The sequence below is a fragment of the Trichosurus vulpecula genome, chromosome X (assembly GCF_011100635.1).
Source record: "Trichosurus vulpecula isolate mTriVul1 chromosome X, mTriVul1.pri, whole genome shotgun sequence".
Lineage (NCBI taxonomy): Eukaryota > Metazoa > Chordata > Mammalia > Diprotodontia > Phalangeridae > Trichosurus > Trichosurus vulpecula.
The window spans coordinates 48,492,973-48,514,088 of NC_050582.1; positions in this window are offsets into that span (position 1 = coordinate 48,492,973).

The following is a 21,116-nucleotide window of genomic DNA, read 5'->3' on the forward strand; positions in this document are numbered from 1 at the left end:
TTAGAATTTCATTTTCTATGTTTAGAAGCTCTGGGCTATTCTCTTTTATTATTTACTTCATTATGGTGTTAAGGTTTTTTGTCCTATTGAAGAGGTTTGGGGTTGAGGGGTGCTCGACACCCCAAAGTACCAACCTGCTGAAAGAATTCGGCTCAAGCCTTCTCAGCCAAGAGGAAAGACAAAGTTTATTAAGGGTTTGCCATAATGGGTTGTCTTAAGAAATCCCACCCTTTGTGGCACCTGTTTTCACAAGCGGGCCAGACTCAATCTACTGAGCAAGATTGAATCTGAGTGCTTTCATGGAGGCAAGATAAGACTTATATACCCAAAGATTGTGGGATGGATTGAGGGGTGGTCTGGGGTGACTAGAGAAGGGGTTTAGGGAGGGTCTTGAGGAGGAGTCTAAGGAGGAGCTCAATGGGACCAGGATGAGGTCAGACTCCAGGGTGGGAAACAGTCAGAAGGCAATCCACAGGTAGCCAGACAATAGAAGGCTAGGCTAGGCTATTTGGGCATGAAAAGCCAGATCAAATGGGAAGATTCAGAGTGGGGCTCAAGGGGGTTCCCACAGACTGTATTATAGATTCGAGGGGGTTCCCAAAGACTCTACCCTCATCATTCCCCTCTCAAGCAAATAGGACCCCAATTCTTTTGGGGTCCAAGGGGGTTCCCACAGTCTAAACCCCATCACTATCATGGTCTTTTGGGAGACCTGTGATCCTTAGGTGGTCTCTACAAGTCCTTTCTTCAAGATCAATATGTTATGCTAACCTTGTGGGAACATTTTCTTTTAATGTTATTGTTTTTTGCTTCTCTTCTTCTGGGGTATCCTTCACTTCTGTGTATTTGCATTCCCAACCTATTATTCCGCCTTTTGTTTCCTTAATGAAGCTTGCTATTGCCAGTTCAAGTTTTTCTATTCTATTCCTTATTTTTTGCTGTGCAGGATATAAATTCTGCTCTCATAATTCTCATTTCTCTGTTTTATTTTTAATATATTTTATATATTTCATTAAATATTTCCCAATTATATTATTAAAATTTTTAACATTCATTTTTTAAAAATCTTGAGTTCCAAATTCTCTACCTCCCTCCTGCCTCTACCACACCACCTTGAGAAAGCAATGTTATTGATTATATATGTAAAGTCATGCAAAACATATTTCCATATTAGGTATGCTGGAAAGAAAACCCCAAATGTGAAGGTTTTTGTAAATGATGATGGTAAGGGGACTATATGTTTCTAGGGGTGACTGCCACAGCCCCAAAATACCTACAGGCCGGGTCCTGCCGAAAGAATTCGACTCAAGCCTTCTCAGCCAAGGGAAAAGAGAAAGTTTATTAGGGATTCACCATAATGGGCTGTCTTAAGAAATCCCCCCCTTTGTGACGCCTGTTTCCACAAGCGGGCCAGATTCAACCTACTGAATTAGATTGAATCTGAGCACCTTCATGGAGGCAAGATGGAGATTACATACACAAAGATTGTAGGAGGGATTGAGGGGTGGTCTAGAGTGACTAGAGGAGGGGTTTAGGGAGGGTCTTGAGGGGAAGCCTAAGGAGGATAGGGTGAGGTCAGAGTCCAGGAACCAAGAGAATGGGATTAAGGGCAGGAAGTTCCTGAAGGAATATCAAAGGTTGGGAAGTAACTGAAGGCATGCATATCTAGAGTAACAATAGAGGGAGAGATTTGCCCCTAATGATAATGTGAGGCTTGTGGCCTTAGGGGAAGGCCAGATCTAGTTGAAAGATTCAAGGACAGTTCAAGGGGGCTCCCAGAGACTGTATTCCAGATTCAAGGGGGTTCCCAGAGACTGTGCCCTCATCAAAATGGAGTCACAAAAAGTTGAAAATGAGTGTTAATGATTAAACTGTAACAACTGTGGTCAATTATGCTTATAGTTTTCCTAATATTGAACTACTTTGCATTATGGGTATAAATCCCACCCAATAATACTGTATGACCTTTTTGATATATTGCTGTAATCTTGATGGTATTTTATTTAAAATTTTTGCGTCACTGTTCATTACAGAAATTGGACTATAGTTTTCTTTCTGTTTTTGCCCTCCCTGGTTTAGGTATCAAAACCATATTTGTGTCATAAAAGGCATCTGGAAGGACTCCTTTATCTTTTCAAATAGGTTATATAGTATTGAGATTAATATTTCCTAAATGTTTGATAGAATTCACTTGTAACTCATTCTGTCCCTAGGGATTTTTTCTTGGGGAGCTCATTTATCACTTGTTCAATTTGTATTCCAAGATAAGGTTGTTTAAGTATTCTATTTCTTCTTTTCCTAATCTGGGCAATTTATATTTTGTAAATATTTATCCATTTCACTTAGATTATCAGTTTTACTGGAATATAACTGGGCAAAATATCTCCTAATAATTGCTTTGATTTCATCTTCGTTGGTGGTGTATTCACACTTTTCATTTTTGATTCTAGTAATTTGGTTTTCTTCTTTTTTAAATCAAATTAATTCACGGTTTATTTATTGTTCTTTTATCATAAAACCAGTGACCAGTTTTATTTATCAGTTCAGTGTTTCCTTGCTTTATTCTTGTTAATCTTTCCTCTGATTTTTCAGGATTTCCATTTTGGTGTTTAATTGGGGATTTATAATTTGTTCTTTTTTCTAGTTTTTTTTTAGCTGCATGCCCAGTTCATTGTTCTGCTCTTTCTATTTTTGTTTTTGCCAATGTACACATTTAGAGACATAGATTCTCCCCTAAATACTGCTTTGGCTGGATCCCACAAATTTTAGGATTTCTCATTTTTGTTGTTCACTTTAATCAAATTATTGAGCGTTTTTTATGGTTTGTTCTTTGATTCACACATTCTTTGGGATTAGTTTATTTGGTTTTCAATTAGTTTTAAATCTATGCTTCCCTGACCATTTGCTAAGTATAATTTTTATTGCATTATGGTCTAAAAAGGTTACATTTAATATTTCTGTTCTTCTGCAGAGGCTTTTATGCCCTAATACATGGTTCTTTCTATTCTCATTCCTTTCTATTCTCATTTAGTTTTCTCCAGAGGTCTATCATATCTAACTTTTCTGAGATTTTATTTTTCTCCTTGACTTCTTTCTTATTCCTTTTATGGTCGGATTTATCAAGCTCTAAGAGGGGAAAGTTGAAGTCTTCCACTAACATTTTTTTTACTTTCTATTTCTTCCTGTAATTTATTTCAATTTTCCTTAAAGTTTTGGATGCCATGCCACTTGTTGCATATATTTAATATTGAGATTGTCTATGGTTCCTTTTAGCAGGATGTAGTTTCCCTGCTGGTAACTGTTAATTAGATCTATTTTTGTTTTTGCTTTGTCTGAGATTGTGATTGTTAACCCTCCCTTTTTAAGCATAGTAGATTCTGTTCTATCCCTGTATTTTAACTCTGTGTATTTGTTTCAAGTGTGTTTCTTGTCAACTCTTGTTGCTAGGTTCTGGTTTCTTGTCCATTCTTCTATCTATTTCTCTTTTATGGGTATGTGCATCCCATTCACATTCACAGTTATGACTACTAACTGTATTTCCCTCCATCCTATTTTCTTTGGTTTATCCTTCTCTCTTTTTTCATCCTATCCTTCCTCTAAAGTCTATTTTGTTTCTGACCACTGTCTTCTTTTATGTATCTCCCTTTTTTCTCCACCCCCTTCTCTTTTCCTCTTCCCTTCCAACTTCCCCATTGGGTGAGATAGATTTCTGTTACCAATTGAATATGTATACATATTTTCCCTTTTTGAAGCAATTTAGATGTGAGTAAGGTCCAAGTGTTGCCTGCCCCACCCCAACTATTTTTCCCTCTCCTGTAGAAGCCCTTCCTTGCATGCCTCTTTTATGTGAGATAATTTCCCACAATCTTCCTTTCCCTTATCCTTTTCCCAGGGCATCATTCTCACTTAATCCATTTTTAAAATTCATCTCAACATAATCTACTCACCCTTACACCATTTTTCTACATAGAATTCTTCCGACTGATAATAATAATAAAATTCTTATAAGATATATATGTATATACATGCATATACATACATATACACACACACACATACATTTGGCCAATTCTGTTTTTAAGGTGTTATTTTCTTTAGTATTTCTGTGTATCTCTTACCAACCTGTTAATTGCCTTTTCATAATGTTTCTCTTTTGTTTTCATTTCTGTACCTAATTTTTCCTCTACCAACCCAATTTTGAAAATTATTTTAGCTCTTCCAGGAATTCTTATTGAGCTTATTCCAATTTATACTTTGCTTTGAGACATTGCTTGTAGCTGTTTTGACTCCATTGTTTTCCAAGTTTGTCTTCTTTGTCACCATAGTAACTTTTTATGATCAGGTTCTTTTTTGTTGTTTGCTTATTTTCTACCCCATTTCTTGATTTATAACTTTATGTTAGTGTTTGGCTCTCTTCCAAGTATGGGGAGGGGGAGGATCTCTGTCTCAATCTTCAGGCTTCTTTGCACTGCTGTTTTCAGAGCTGGTTTGGGGGTTTGTAAAGTTACTGCTTCTAAGGTGGCATGATTGTCTCTGGTTTGAGAGCTGCTGAAGCTGTTGCTCCTTCCATCACCACCCCCCAGTCCTACCCCTGGTGTTTTATCCATGTGGGCTCTGTGGCAGCCTCCTTCCCTGTGTCACAGATCTCTCTTTCTGACCTCCTGTGTTGTCTTGGTCTAGAAGAATGTCTCACTCTGACCTTTTGTTCTCTGTGTCACTCCATGATTCAGTTTGAGATGTTATTTTAAAATTGTTTGGAGGGGAATGTTAGAAGAGCTTGGCTGAGTGCTTCTCTATTCTGCCATCTTAGTTCTACCCTGGTATACCTTCTGCATTTTAGGAATTTCCATGACTGCCCTTTACTAGAACTACTATACCACTGATACCCCACAAGGAGGCACCATGTGTGTCTTGGCATTTGTGATATTTCCAAGATACCAGGATAGTCGTCTGCCTTTGATCAAAAGCAGAAAAGCAGAAGATGGAGTTGGAGTGGAGGAGGATAGTGCATCTTGAGGGACAAAGCAAGAAAAAGAAAGGCAGTTTTCAGGAAACATTTCCTGGAATAAATAAATTGATCGATGCCATAATAGTTTCCTGCTCTTAGGTTAAAAATGTGAAAATAAAAATAAAATGGATAATCTAAACATGACCTCGAGAAACCATACAGATCAAGGAGGAACCCCTTGCCACTCTCTCTATGATTATTTTACCTGAAAGATAGGCAGCTTCTCCCTAATGCTTGCAATAACTTTCCTCAATTCATACCAGTCCAGTCTGAACAAACAAATATTGTGAGAAGCAGCCTTGTTTTCCCTTATAAATTAACTACAGAAAGGAGTTTGCATTGCTAAAAGTAGCAGTTAGCAAATTTATCTCACATAATTTATCAACATTTTCAAACCAACTGATTGTTTCCCATTGAGACCTTTAACCACCTCTCCCTCTTTCCTTTCCAACAACAACAACAACAAAAGACTGGGGAAGGGGGTAGAAGGTGGAATTTGAATGGGAAACAGTCCTTAGCCTAAACTCTTCTCAATAGATCTCTTTCTAAGTGCCATCGTAGTGCTGGTCACAAAATCCGTATATGTTGTGGGTAAGACCACTGGTGCATCACTGAATGGATAGTTCCTCTGTCAATTCAGTAAGAACTACCACTTGATTGGGCCTTTGGGCCATGACAGCGCATTGAATTGAAATTTTTACGAAACCATCTACTCTGAGATCAGGGTTGTAAATTTACAGATCAGAGAATTTCAGAGTTGCAAGGGCTCTCCAATAGCGGTTCTTCTAACCTGTTGTACCTTTCAGGAGGTCAGCCAACCTGGCCCTAAAGATTTCTAGTTAGGAAAAACCCACTGTAGCCTAAGGCAATGTAGGCCATTTCTGCTCTAATCTGTAGGCAGGTTCTTACTATTGTCCTATCAAGTCTAAATTTGCCTTTTTGCCATTTCCCTCCTAGTTTTGCCCACTGGAGCAACATGAAGGACAACACTTCTACATGAGAGTTCTTCAGATATGTAAAAACAGCTATTATCTCCTTCCCCAAGCCTTCTTTCTTCCAGTCTCATCATCTACTAATCTTAGCCTTTAACTGATATTTATAAGGCATATTTGTAATGTTCTTCCCTTCCTGGTTGTCCTTTTTTGGGGTACTCTCCACCTCAGTGTCCTTATAAAAAGGTGATACCCAGAACTGAATATAGCACCCCAGTGTGTTCCAACCAGGGCAGAACAGAGAAGGGCATTCTCTCTTCATGTGCAAACTAAGATCTCATTAGTTTTTCTGGACATCATATCTCACAGCGAATTCAGAGTCATCCAAACTGCCAGATTTTTTTTTTTTGGAATCAAGTGCTGTCTATTCATGCTGCCCCTCATCTTGTGCTTATGAAGTTAGTTTTTTGTAACTAGAAAATTAATAATATTTATCCCCACAAAATTCTATCTTCTCAGATTCAGCCAATCATTCTAGCCCATTGAGATCTTTATGGACCTTGCCTCTTTTATCCATTATGTTAGGTATCCCTCCCAGCTTTAGTCATCTGCAAATCTGATCACTGGGACAGTTTTTTCGCTAAATATATTACTTTGCATTTTCTCACATTGAAATTAGCCTACTACTTTTCTACCCACTTATCCAGCCTCATGAAATTTTCCTGCTGTTTATCCTCATCTGTTTGGCATTTCACTACTTGGAAGAGCTTACTGTCATCTACAAACTTGGAACTTTTACTATGCACTCTGTCTTCCAACTCATTTATTAAAAAAAAAAACTTAAATGAGATTAATCCTAGCCCAGATCCCTGGAGAAACCCATTATTTACTCTCATCCATTTGGAGAAGTTAACATTTTGCCCTAATCTTTGTTTCTCAACTCTAAGTTAACTATCCATTCCAAAAGATGCCCAGGATGACTTCTTTTTAATAACCTTCATGTGGAAGCTTATTAAAGACTTTTTAAAAAATCTAAGTAGATTATATCTACTGGTTTCCCTTTATTTTTGTATATGTTTACCCTTCCAAGAATTGTACCAGATAGGCATTATTCTTCCATTCAGAAACTATATTACATTTCTCCTAGTAGTTTATATTTGCATAAGTATTTCCTTTATCATAATCAAAGCCACATGTCTCAAATAATGATAGCTTGGGTCTTCTGTTTCATTAGTGAGCTGGCTCTTGTTGAGCAACACAAGCTTTATACCAATACACTGTTGTTAAAGTATGAGCTGGTCTAAGTTTTCTAGAAAATAATTTGGAATTATACTCAGAAAGTGACTAAGCTGTATATACCCTTTGACCCAACAATAAATCCCACTATCAGACATATACGCCAAGGAAGTCAAAGAGAGAGGGAAAACTCCCATATATAAATAAATGCTTATAGTAGCCCTTTTATATTAGCAAAGAAATGGAAACTAAGGGAATGCTCATCCATTGGAAAATGGCTGAACGAGTATATTAATGAAGTGGCATATCAGTGCACTATAGGAAATGACAAACTTGGGAAGACTTGCATGAACTGATACAGAATGAAGTAAATAAGGCCAGAAAAGGCTACATTTTGATATCAAGAAAAGTAACATTGAAAGAGTCTGATCATTGCATTGATCACCTGTGACCTCCGAAGCCTGCCAGTGTAGCACACCTCCTGCCTTTCAACAGAATCAAGCCTCGTGCCCACCTCATTGATTAGAGGGATGACAGAAGACACGTTGTCAAACCTGGAAAATGTCTTTATTTTATTTTGGTTTGAGTATATTTCTGTGATATAAAGAAAACTTCTATTTGGAGGGAGAAGAGGATTTATTAGGAAATAACAGTGATATTAAAAATTAAGAGTATCAGGGCTGGAAAGCAGGGACTAGCATGAGCTCCCTGCCAAGTCCCTCCAAAAACCTATAGAAAATGGCTCTGAACCAATTCTAGAACTGCAGAGCCCACAAAACAGCAGAGGGAAGCAGGGCTCCAGCCCAGGACAGCCTGGATGGCCTCTGGGTAATGCCTATCCCCCACGGAGCTGGGAGCAGAGCAGAGCCCAGGGTGAGCGGCGTGGACCAACCAGACCAGGAGCCGGGTGGAGTGTGCCCTAGAGCCCTGATTCAGCTGCAGCAGTTACCAGACTTCTCAACCCACAAACACCAAAGACAGCGGAGAAGGTTAGTGGGAAAAGCTGCTGGAGTGGAAGGAGTTCGCGGTTCGGCTACCGCCCCAGGGGCAGCAGAGGTGGGACAGCTACAGAAGTACAGCTGCAGTTGCTTCCAGCCCCAGGACCACCTGGTGGGAGGAATTAAGTGGCAGATCAGAGCAGGAATGATGAGACTGCTGAAGATCTAAGTCCAGTCCGGGTTGGGGGTTCTTGGGGAAGGAGGAGTGCTGGTGTGGCAGAGCTGGTGTGTCCCCCCAAATGTGGAACATAGTTCTCTTAACTCCACAAGCAGTCATACACCGCTGAAAAACTCAAGGGTCAAGTTAGTTGGCTGGGAATATGGCCAGGCAGCAAAAACACACCCAGATTCAGTCTCAGACTTTGGATTCTTTCTTTGGTGACAAAGAAGACCAAAACATACAGACAGAAGAAGTTAACAAAGTCAAAGAGCCTACAACAAAAGCCTCCAAGAAAAACATGAACTGGTCCCAGGCCATGGAAGAGCTCAAAAAGGATTTGGAGAAGCAGGTTAGAGAAGTAGAGGAAAAATTGGGAAGATAAATGAGAAAGATTCGAGAAAACCATGAAAAACAAGTCAGTGACTTGCTAAAGGAGACCAAAAAAAATGTTGAAAAATACACTGAAGAAAATAACACCTTAAAAAATAGACTAACTCAAATGGCAAAAGAGCTCCAAAAAGCCAATGAGGAGAAGAATGCCTTGAAAGGCAGAATTAACCAAATGGAAAAGAAGGTCCAAAAGACCACTGAAGAAAATATTACCTTAAAAAGTAGATTGGAGCAAGTGGAAGCTAATGACTTTATGAGAAATCACAAGAATCAAGAGAAGCATGAAAAGGTAATCAAGAAAAAGAACAAGAAAAAGAAATTGCAAGGGACTTACTAAAGTTGAACTGTTTTGTTTACATTCCTACATGGAAAGATGACGTGTATGATTCATGAGACCTCAGTATCATAGTAGCTGAGGGGAATATGCATATATATATATATATGTATAGATATATTTATATATATATATATATTTTATATAGATATATAAGTGAATGTGTATATATGTATATATGTGTGTGTGTGTGTGTGTGTGTGTGTGTGTGTGTGTGTATATATATATATATATATATATATATAGAGAGAGAGAGAGAGAGAGAGAGAGAGAGCAGGCACAGGGTGAGTTGAAGATGAAGGGGAGATATCTAAAGGAAATAAAATCAAATTAAGTGATGAGAGAGGAATATATTGAGAGAGGGAGATAGGGAGAGATAGAATGGGGTAAATTATCTCGCATAAAAGTGGCAAGAAAAAGCAGTTCTGTGGGAGGAGGGGAGAGGGCAGGTGAGGGGGGAATGAGTGAGTCTTGGTCTCATCAGATTTGGCCTGAGGAGAGAATATCATACATACTCAATTGCGTATCTTACCCCACAGGAAAGAAGAGGGAAGAAGATAAAAAAAGGGGCAATGATGGAGGGGAGGACAGATGGGGGTGGAGGTAATCAAAAACAACCACTTTCGAAAGGGGACAGGGTTAAGGGAGAAAATTCAATAAAGGGGGATGGGTTGGGAAGGAGCAAAATACAGTTAGTCTTTCACAACATGAGTATTGTGGAAGGGTTATACATAATGATACACATGTGGCCTATGTTGAATTGCTTGACTTCTTAGGGAGGGTGGGTGGGAAGGGAAGAGGGGAGAGAATTTGGAACTCAAAGTTTTAAAAACAGATGTTCAAAAACCAAAAAAAAAAGTTTTTGCATGCAACTAGAAAATAAGATACACAGGCAATGGGGCATAGAAATTTATCTTGACCTACAGGAAAGAAAGGGAAAAGGGGATGGGAGGGGAGTGGGGTGACAGAAGGGAGGGCTGACTGGGGAAAAGGGCAACCAGAATATATGCCATCTTGGAGTGGGGGGAAGGGTAGAAATGTGGAGAAAATTTGTAATTCAAACTGTTGTGAAAATCAATGCTGAAAACTAAATATATTAAATAAATAAATTTTAAAAAATAAAGGATGAACAACCACACAAAAAAAAATTTACAGTATCAGATGAACATAAAAAAGAAACTTCTGCAACTTTTTCCTGAAATTTCCTGGTGCTAATCTCAAAATTGCTGAATGTCTGTGTGAGTTGCAAGCTTCATTTCTAAGCTGCTGCTTTTCCTTTAGTTCAACAAACCTTTATTCAAGGCATTGTATGTACGAGACATTTTAATGAGCCCTGGGGTCAAAGCCATGAAGTTTTTCCATTGTGCTGACACCTTTTTGCCTCCTGCTTTGGCAGACATGTAATGATGCACACTTGTGTGTGCTCACATTCCATGTTAACTGACCTGCTAAATATTGATTCTATTTGAAACATGGTTGGTTCTTTAGGATTGTTCTTGGCATCTAGCTTGAGGCCATTCATCATTCTTAGTATATAGTTATCCTTTCCACTTAGATCAGAAAGCAACCTTCAGTACAGCACAGTTTCTTAAACCTATGATAATGGTGATTTTATCTAATTTTCTGTGTGTCTGACTCAGTCACTTGTATATCGCTCTAAAAATACTTTATTGAATAAAAGTATATATCACAGTTAAAAGAGTCTTTGGAAATCATGAAGTTTAACACTTTCAGAAGGAGTGTGATATGGTATTGGAGTGAGAATCAGTAAAACTTGGGTTTGTATCCTTTATTAGATGCTGACTAGTTAGTTGAGTGACCCTAGACAACTCACTTAATCTTTCTCTGCCTCATTTTCTTCATCTGTAAAATGGACAGGATAATAGCCTCTAACTTCATGGCTCTTTAAAAAATCACATAAGGCAATATGTATCAAGTATATTTCTAACCTTAAAATTCTATTTAAATGTGAGCTATCATTATTTCACAAGTGAAGAAATTGCGACCCATAAAGAAGGGACTTGTCCAAAGTCTCAGCACCAGTTAGAGGCAGGACCTAGATTTGAATTCATATCTCCAGACACCCCCCCCCCCATCTAGTGTTCCTTCTGTTACACTATATTTTCTCTCAGGATTCTTTGTTTCAAGCAGTTGTTAAGTGATCACTGCAAGATAATTAGTGATTTGAAAATTATTACATGTTTCAGGACATTTCCATTAACTGAACCAGTAATCAGTCATCAGTCAACCTGAAAAACATTTGGAGTAAATGTTATTTAATGTACTCTAATTCTAGGATTATCAAATTGTTGTAAGATTATTCTTTATTTCTAACCTCTTTTTAACATAGCTGTCCTGAACTTGCCAAAATTATCCGTTAGAGTGAAAATGGTATCAAAAATGATCAAAATTTATCTATTTTATACCATATTCCTCTATTTCACAATGCTACTAGGCTCTATTCAAATTGGAGTATTCATCATTCCCTGCATATATCCTATGATGTACCAATTTTATGTTTTTTGCTCCTGTTGTTCCTTTCACTTGGAAAACCTTCCTCCATTTGCCACTTTATAAAAACCTAATTATCCTTCAAGGCCAAGTTCCAGTGTCACCTGCTTTGTGAAACCTTCCCTCTGTCATTTGTGGGAGGCCATCTCTTTCTCTCTCCTAACTCTCATGCATTTTTGTATCTCCTTTCAGTGCTTATTTCACTCTAATTTGGTTTCTCATCTCTACCAGGTTGTCTGCTTCTTAAGCACAAAAAGTATGTCTCATTTATCTTTACCGTTCTCTCCGCACAATGACTAACAAAGGTTGAATTGCTTAATTGAATGGTATTACCAGATGCTTTCTTTTCACAACTAATTATGGTAACATGTAAGGCTGTTAAGTACAACATAGGACTAAACATGTGATATGTCATAACAGTCATGTTTAGGAAATCATCCTTGACTTGCTGTAGCATGGGTTGTTAAGCTGGTATCACTTTGTGTATATGTTCTGCCTGTTGAGCTTATTGTCTTCTTGAAGGCAGAAACAATGTCTTATTCATATTTGCACACCTCATGATACCTAGTAGAATATTGGGCACATAGTATAGGATCAATAAATGTATGTTGCTTGATTGATTGATATCTCAAAATGATATAGCAACTGGGGATATCAGGACATTATCTGGCCCAGTCGGCAACTGAGATCTGAAAGGGGGTTAGTGATTTGATAAGGTTACCTTCAATAAGGTGAGAATGTGTCAAGCCTCCTGGATATGTAATTACAGATTTCTTTCTTCAAATCTTATCTTTCAATCTAACACCCTGAAGTTTAGAAGGTTCTTCCTTGTGCTCAAATAAAATTGTGCCCCCTCTTTGTTAATCTCATTTCCGCTCTCCATGGATAGAATAATTGGTTAGAACACTTCTCATTAAAATCACTTACCTATTCTAGGTAAATTCTTCCACTTCATCAAGTTCTTCAATATAGAACTTACTTCATATCCCTTTTATCATAGTCACACCACTTTGCACATAAATTATTAGTTGCTGAATAAATGAATGCATGTGGCTATTCTCTGGATTTTATTCAGGCTCAGTTCATCTCTTTTAAAGTGTAGAAATAAAAGAATGACTTCTTGGTCCTCCTAGGAACACCCCAAATAATAGCATTTTAGAACTGGAAGGGACCTCAGATTATTTATTACAGTACACTCATTTTAAAGAAAAGGAAACTGAGGGTCAGAGAGAAAAAAGGATTTGGCCAGGATCATTCAGCCAATCAATGAGAGCTATTCCCTCAGCACCCTATACATTGCACCTTATCTTAGTACAATCAACTCTATGGATTGTCAATCAATAAACATTTGCTGAGCTCCTGCTTTGTGGCAAGCTCTATCCTAAGTACTAGGGATACAAAGAAATACAAAAGATAGTGTCTGTTCTCAAGGAGCTCATGTTCTAATGGGGAAGATAACATGCAAACAACAGTATACAAACACTCTATACAGGAGAAATTAGAGGTAATCAGTAGAGGGGAGGCACCAGAATTAAGGAGGATGGGAAAAGGTCTCCTGTAGAACGTAGGCTTTTAGTTGAAACTTCAGAATCCAGAAGAGCCAAGAGGCAGAGATGAGAAGAACACATTCTAGGTATGTGGCACAGCCAGTGAAAATTTCAGGAGCTGAGAGAAGTATTTTCTTCAAGGGACAGCAAGGAGGCTACTGTCACTGAATTCCAGAGTACGTAAGGGGAAGTAAGGTATAAGAAGACTGGAAAGGTATGTGACAGTACAGGTTATGAAGAGTTCTGAATACCAGAGGATTTTCATAAAACCAGTACTTAGTTTTATTTATCAATTCAATAATTTTCAATTTTATTAATCTCTCCTTTGGTTTCCAGTATTTCTAATTTAGTATTTAATTGGGAAATTTCAATTTGTTCTTTTTCTAGCTTTTTTAGTTGCATGCCCAATTCATTGATCTCCTCTTTCTCTGTTTTATTCATGTAAGCATTCAGAGACATAAAACTTCCCCTAAGAACTGCTTTCACTACATCTCATAAGTTTTGGTATATTGTCTCATTATTGTAATTCTCTTGAATGAAGTGATTGATTGTGTCTATGATTTGTCATTTGACCCACTCATTCTTTAGGATTAGATTGTTTAGTTTCCAATTAATTTTTAGTCTATCTTTCCATGGCCCTTTATTACATATAATTTTATTGCATCATGATCTGAAAAGGGTGCATTGACTATTTCTGCCTTTCTACACTGGATTATGAGGCTTTCATGCCCTAGTACATTGTCAGTTTTTGTGTATGTGCCATGTACCACCGAGAAGAAGGTATATTTCTTTCTGTCCCCATTCAATTTTCTCCTTTTCTCCTCTACCTTTTCTAAAATTCTATTCACCTCCTTAATTTCTTTCTTGTTTATTTTGAGGTTATATTTATTAAGTTCAGAGAGGGGGAGGTTGAGGTCTTCCCCTAGTATAGTTTTGCTATCTATTTCTTCCTGTAACTCCCTTAACTTCTCCTCTAAGAATATGGATGCTATACAACATGGTGCATATATGTTTAGTAATGATATTACTTCATTGTCTATGGTGCCTTTTGGCAGGATATAGTTTCCTTCCTTTTCTCTTTTGATTAGAGCTATTTTTGCTTTTGCTTTGTCTGAGATTAGGATTGCTACCCCTGATTATTTTTACTTCAGCTGAAGCATAATATATTCTGCTGCAGCCATTTACCTTTACCATATGTGTATCCCCTTTTTCAAATTGTTTCTTATAAACAACATATTTTAGGATTATGGTTTTTAATCCATTCTGCTATCCACCTCTATTTAATGGGAGAGTTTGTCAGAGGATTTTACATTGGATCTTGGAGGTTATAGGGTGGCAATCGAGTTTATTGAGTAGGAGGGTGACATGGTCAGACTTGCACTTTAGAATGATCACTTTGGTAGCTGAATAGAAAATGAATTGTGATATGGAAAAACTTGTAGCAGGGAGACCAACAATCCAGCTGTTAGTCTAGGCAAGAGGTGATGAGTCATAATGTTGTACTGAAGGAGTGGTGGTATCAGAGTAAAGAAGGGGGTATATATGAGAAATGTTGCAAAGGTAGAGTCAGGAATAGGCATTAGGGATGTATGAGGGGTGGTGGTGAAAGAGTTAGGAGTCAAGGATGTGAGCCGTGAGTCTGGGTGACTGGAAGGACAGTGGTACTCATCAGTAATATGGAAGTTAGAAGAGGGGAGGCTTTGGAGGGAAAGATAATTCAGTTTTGGACATGTTGAGTTTAAGATTATTTACAGAACATTCAGTTCAAGATGTCCAATAGGCAGTTGGAGTTGTGAGACTGAGGGTCAGCAGATAGCTTAGGACTTGATAAGTACATGTGAAAATCATTGACATAGGGATGCCAGTTGAATTCCCAGGAGCTGATGAGATTACCAAATGAAATAGTATAGAGGGAGAAGAGAAGAGGGCCCAGGCCACAGTTCTATGAGACACAAAGGGTTAAGTGTATATGACTTGCATGAAGATCCAGCAAAGGAGGCTGAGAAAGAGCAGGTGTAGAAGAACTAGGAGAAGTGGATACCACTTCTAACACACTGAAAACCCTGCTTGAGAAGAGAATATCAAAGAGGAAAAATGGGTGGTTGATAGTGTCAAAAGCTGCAGGGAGGTTAAAAAAAAAGATGAGGATTGATAAAAGGTCATTAGATTTTGCAATTAAGATATCATTAATAACTTTGGACAAAGAAAATTTTTGGCTAAATCGAAGCTGTCCAAAATGTGGCCCAGTGGGCCCCATGCAGCCCACAGTGTGATTTGTGGGGCCTGCCTACAAACAAAGAAATTTACATAAATGCTTTAGTAAAGGAAGCCAAGCTACCACAGAGCTCTCACTAAAATGGCAAATCAAAATAAACTGTCTATTGTTTCAATAAAAACCTAAGGTTGGACAGCCCTGGGCTAAATGATGAAATTGCAAGCCAAGATGTAGAGAGTTAAGAAGAAAGTAAGTGGAGGCGCCTGTTATAGACAGCCTTCTTAAGGAGTTTAGCCCTGAAATGGAGGAAGGATATGGGAAAATAGCTAAAGGTGATGAATGGATCCACAGAGGGTTTTCTGAGGATGGAGGAGACATGGGTATGTTCATTGGCAGTAGGGAAGCAACTAGCAGACAGGGAGAAATTGAAGGTCAGTGAGAAAGTGGAGATGAAAGAGGAAGCAATCTGCTAGAGAAGATGGAACAAGCCTCTTTTGTAGATGAAACTTATTTGGCCCAGAGGGCAAAACTTGGAATGAATGAGAGGGAAGCTGCACAGAAGTTGATTCAGGCTTGGTGGAAAGATAAACTTGCTAACACTTAGAGCCATCCAAAAGTGGGCTCCTCTCTTTGAGAGAAGGCTGGATGTTAGAAATCACATGTTCAGTGTATGGCCCAGGGAGCATTCACTCTGTGCAGATCCTCAAAGAGGTTTGGAAGAAGATGGCCCCTGCAAATACAGATACTGCATCATGGGGCAGCTATGTGACACTATGGATTGAGTGCTGGGTCTAGAGTCAGGAAGAACTGAGTTCAAATTCCACCTCAGACACAGACTAACTAGGTGACCCTGGGCAAGTCACTTCACCTCTGTTTGCTTCAGTTTCCTCATCTGTAAAATGGTAATAATAATACCGCCTCCATCCCAGGATGGTTGTGAGGATCAAATGAGATGATAATCATGAAGTCCTTAGCACAGCGCAGGGCACATGGTAAGTGCTTTTGTTGTTGTTTAGTCATTTTCAGTTATGTCCAACTCTTTGTGACACCATTTGGGATTTTCTTGGCAAAGACAATGGAACGGTTTGTCATTTCCTTCTTTAGCTCCTTTTGCAGATGAAGAAACGGAGACAAAAAAAGTTAAATGACTTGCCCAGGGTCACACACCTAAGGGTCTGAGGATGGATTTGAACTTAGGAAGATGAATCCCCCAGATTCTAAGCCCGGTGCTCTAGCCACTGTGCCACCTAGCTGCTGTTAGCTATTATTATGGTGATGCCTTCATGAACAGCTTTCCCTATCATGTCTGTCATTAAAACAAAACTCGTAAATAGGGTGTTACACATTTTAGTGCACAAAGCCAGACTTCTCAGTTTAAACCCAGACATTCAGTATTTCTTTGTCTTCACAAAGGGAAAAAAACCCCACAGCCCTTCAACCAAGGTATTTTCATCACAGTAAATAAACTGGCTCTATCCATCAGCCTGTTGTCAGAAGTAGACAGGTAATTTCCAAATAAAACTTTATTTTTTCTTTCTCTCAGTATAAATCCAAAGTTAGATCTTCCATCTTTGTTCCTCAAACCAACCCCCACTGACACACTATTTGGAGAATAGAGTCTTAAGTGCGTATTATGTAGGACCTATTGTGCCGTGGATGGCTTCACAGCTCTATAGATATGCCCAGTGACATTGAAGCTTAACAAAAACAAAGAAAGCCATTTTGTTTGGGAAATGAAAGCTATTTTTGTAGCCAGATTGAATCTCCTTTCACTACATCAAGAGATCCCTAATTTCCTCACTGTGGGTGCTCCTTCCACTGACACAGATAAAGAGTCCTCCATACCTTAGCAGACAGCCTCCCTGAGCCTCTAGGGCTGAAAAAAAACTATCCCCCTGTGGACAGTCACAAGGGTGATAAGATTCTTTCTCTGAAGAGGATATGTCAAAGCCTATCTAGCAGGATAAAGTCTGCCAGATTTTAGGTTCCCCATATCCAAACATTCAAGAACACAGGTTGTATCTTTAATGGGGATAAGCTAGATGCTTTCCCAGTGAGGTCAGGAGTGAAGCAAGGTTACCTGTTATTGTCACTATTATTCAATGTTGGATTAGAAAAACCACCTATAGCAATGATAGAAGAAAAAGAAATTAAAGGAATTAGAATAGGCAACGAGGAAAGAAAACTGTCACTCTCTACAGATGATATGATGGTATACTTGGAGAATCCTAGAGAATCAGCTAAAATAACTAGTTGAAATAATTAACAACTGCTGTAAAATTGCAGGATATAAAATAAACCCTCATAAATAATCAGCATTTCTATAGATTACCAACAAAGTCCAGCAGGAAGAGATGAAAAGAGAAATTCCATTTAAAATAACTGCAGACGATATAAAACACTTTGGGGTCTGCCTGCCGAGGATTATGTGAACACAATTAAAAACACTTTCCACACAAATAAAATCAGATCTAAACAATTGGAGAAATAGTAATTGTAATATAATAAATATTACAATTCTACCTAAATTAGTTTACTTATTCCGTGCTATATAATCAATACCAAAAACTTATCTTAATAACTTAATAACAAAATTCATCTAGAAGGACAAAAAGTCAAGAATATCATGGGAATCATTAGAAAAAAACTTTGAAGGATGGTGGCCTAGCAGCATCAGATCTCAAACTGTATTAAAAAGTGGTAATCATTAAAAGAATCTGGTATAGGCTAAGAAATAGAGTGGTGGATCAGTGAAATAGATTAGGTACACAATATACCATAGTATATGACCATAGTAATCTAGTGTTTGATAAGTCCAAAGATACAAGCTTTTGGGATAAAAACTCGCTATTTGACAAAAATTGTTGGGAAAACTGGAACACAGTTTGGCGAAAACGAGGTGTAGACCAGCATTTCACACCATATGAGAGATCAAAATAGGTGCATGATTTAGAGATAAAGGGTGATATTTTAAGCAAATTAGGGGAGGATGGAATATTTTGTCAGATCTATGGATATGGGAAGAATTTATAATCAAACAAAAGATAGCATTACAGGATGTAAAATGGATAATTTTGCTTACATTAAATTAGAAAGGTTTTACACAAACAAAATCAGTGCTGTCAAAATTAGAAGGAAACCAGGAAATCATGAAAAATATTACAACAAATTTCACATATAGAGGTCTCATTTCTCAAATACATAGGAAACAGAACCAAATTCAAAAGAATATGAGTCATTCTCTAATAGATAAATGCTCATAGGATATGAATAGGCAGTTTTCAGAAGAAGAAATCAAAATCATCAATAGTCATATGAAAAAATGCTCTAAGGCACTATTGATTAGAGAAATGCAAATTAAAACAACTCTGAAATATCAACTCATACCTATCAGATTGGCTAATATGACAGAAAAGGGAAATGAAAAATGTTGGAGGGAATGTGGGAAAATTGGGACACTAATTCACTCTTGGTAGAGTTGTGCACTGATACAACCATTCTGAGACCATTGTATAGTATTCAACAAGACAAGTTCTATACTACACTAGTTGTCTACACAAGTCTCAAGCTGATGCTTACACTAATTCCTGGAAGATACTGTGTTTTGAATGAAGAAAAGAATTAGCAATCTGATTCCTTAAGATTGACAGTACAAATGACCTCTGGTACTCACTACCCTTATCTAATTCCCCCAAAAAGCAGCATTATTTGATCTTGTAAATGACTAATGCCAAGTGTGTGTGTGTGTGTGTGTGTGTGTGTGTGCGCGCGCGTGTGTGTGTGAGTGTGTGTGTGCATGCGTGTAAACCACAGTGACACCAATTTTCTAATGTCAGAATGTATCCATGGCAGTTAATCTCTCTATTATTAATAATTTTCATCAACCAGGACACTTAGTTTGGCTCCATGTAACAAAGTTGATTCTTGCTGAAGTTTGAGTTGAAGATGATAGCATCTGAAAAGTCTTTCTCTTTATACTACAAAAATGGAATCATAGAATTTCAGTTCAATACAGTAGATATTTATTAAGTGCCTACTGTGTGTCAGATACTGTGCTAAGCAGTGGGGATACAAATAAGAAAAAAGAAAGATGGTCCCTGCCCTCATGGGGTTAGAGGCTGAGTGGTTACCCTGTGAAGTTCCAAGGAGTCAAAAACAAGCAGAGATGCTGATGGAAAATGGAGTTACCTGGAAAGTTCTGATCTGAGCCCTCTATAAAGGAAGGTTTGGGGAGAGGTTTAGTGCTTTACTAGAGAATGACAGAATTTCAGAGTTTGAAGGACCCCAGGGGTCCCTCTAGTGCATCCCATGCTTAAAAACAATCCTTAGTATTGCATAACTGCCAAGTAGTCATCTAGCTTTTGCTTGAAGACTCCTAACAATAGGGTTGTCAAAGAAAAGAGAATAGAAGGAAAAGAGTCATTGGGGGCTTTTTTGAAGCACAGTACACACAAATAAGCTGAGTAGTTTTGAAAGTTGAGGTTTGAATTTATTAGACACTTAAAAGGGAAAAGCAAGCTGTACATAATAGTCACAATTTCATGTATAATGATCTTTTTCTGTTCTCTCTTATATATGGAAGTGCCCATTTTATTTAGTGTTATGTAGTTCAGATTTAAAAACAAAATAAAACTGACTTGACTTGCAGCTTCCACTCATGGCTCCTAGTTCTGTCCTCTGGGGCCAAGCCTCATCCCTGTTAAGCTGTGGTATTCTCTGTTGAACTATATGGATGACCTCTGAGTTCCCTTTCAAATCAGATTTTGTGAACTGATCTCCACATACTAGCTGCTAGCCTACTAGTTTGAGCTATTGCCATCGACAGTTATTAATGAATTGACTATGGTGGGAACTCAGAATCTGATTCATTCAAAAAGGAATATATAACATTAAGAAAACTTAGCTAGGACCTTATGATTGCTACCATTTTTAAATAGATCACCAGCACATATTGATCCCCCATGGAAACTCTGAATAGTCAATGAATCATAGAGATGAGAGAGCAATCAGGCTTTACGGAAAGATGAATATGTTAGTATCTTGTGTTACTAATGGACAGGAGAAGTCCAGAAGTGAATGAGTGCCATTCAGGGTTTATTTGTCTCAGAAAGTTTTCAATCTTCAGCTTTGGTTATCTAGATTTTAAAAATGTACAAAATATAGATGTATAATAGTATGTAGATATATAAATGCTTCTGACATCTATCTGTCTCCACAGCTAAATATGCACTATTTTATGTGTGTATGTATGCATGAGATAAGAATAGGGGCTAAACCTGTGATTTTACTGGTAGAGTAAATTTCCATGTTAAAGAACTCCCTCTTATCAGTACCCGTCAGCATCTTTTCTGAAATGTAGAGCCTTGGTTTCCTAGAGCACCGAGAGGTTACGTGACTTACCTATGTTCACACACAGTCAGTTTGTATCAAAATTGGGACTCGAACTCAGGTCTTCCTAGCTCCAAGGACAGCTCTTATTCATTATACTATGCTGCCTCATGAATATATAATTATATATGCATACATATGCATATATCATATTGTTCTATCTCTCCCAAAGAATATGTTTATAAGTTTTTTATGGATATTTTTATGTTTCTTATATCACCATCATTACCCCAGTTACCTCTTCCCCACCCTGTCCTGCAGAGCTGTGTGCAAACTGGTATATTTCAGAGTAAAATAATCAGCACAAAAACTGATCAGTGCATGGAAAAAGTTTGAAAATGTGTATAAATCCTCTGGACCTCCCACCTGCACAAGGCGGGAATGATTTGGGGGTGTC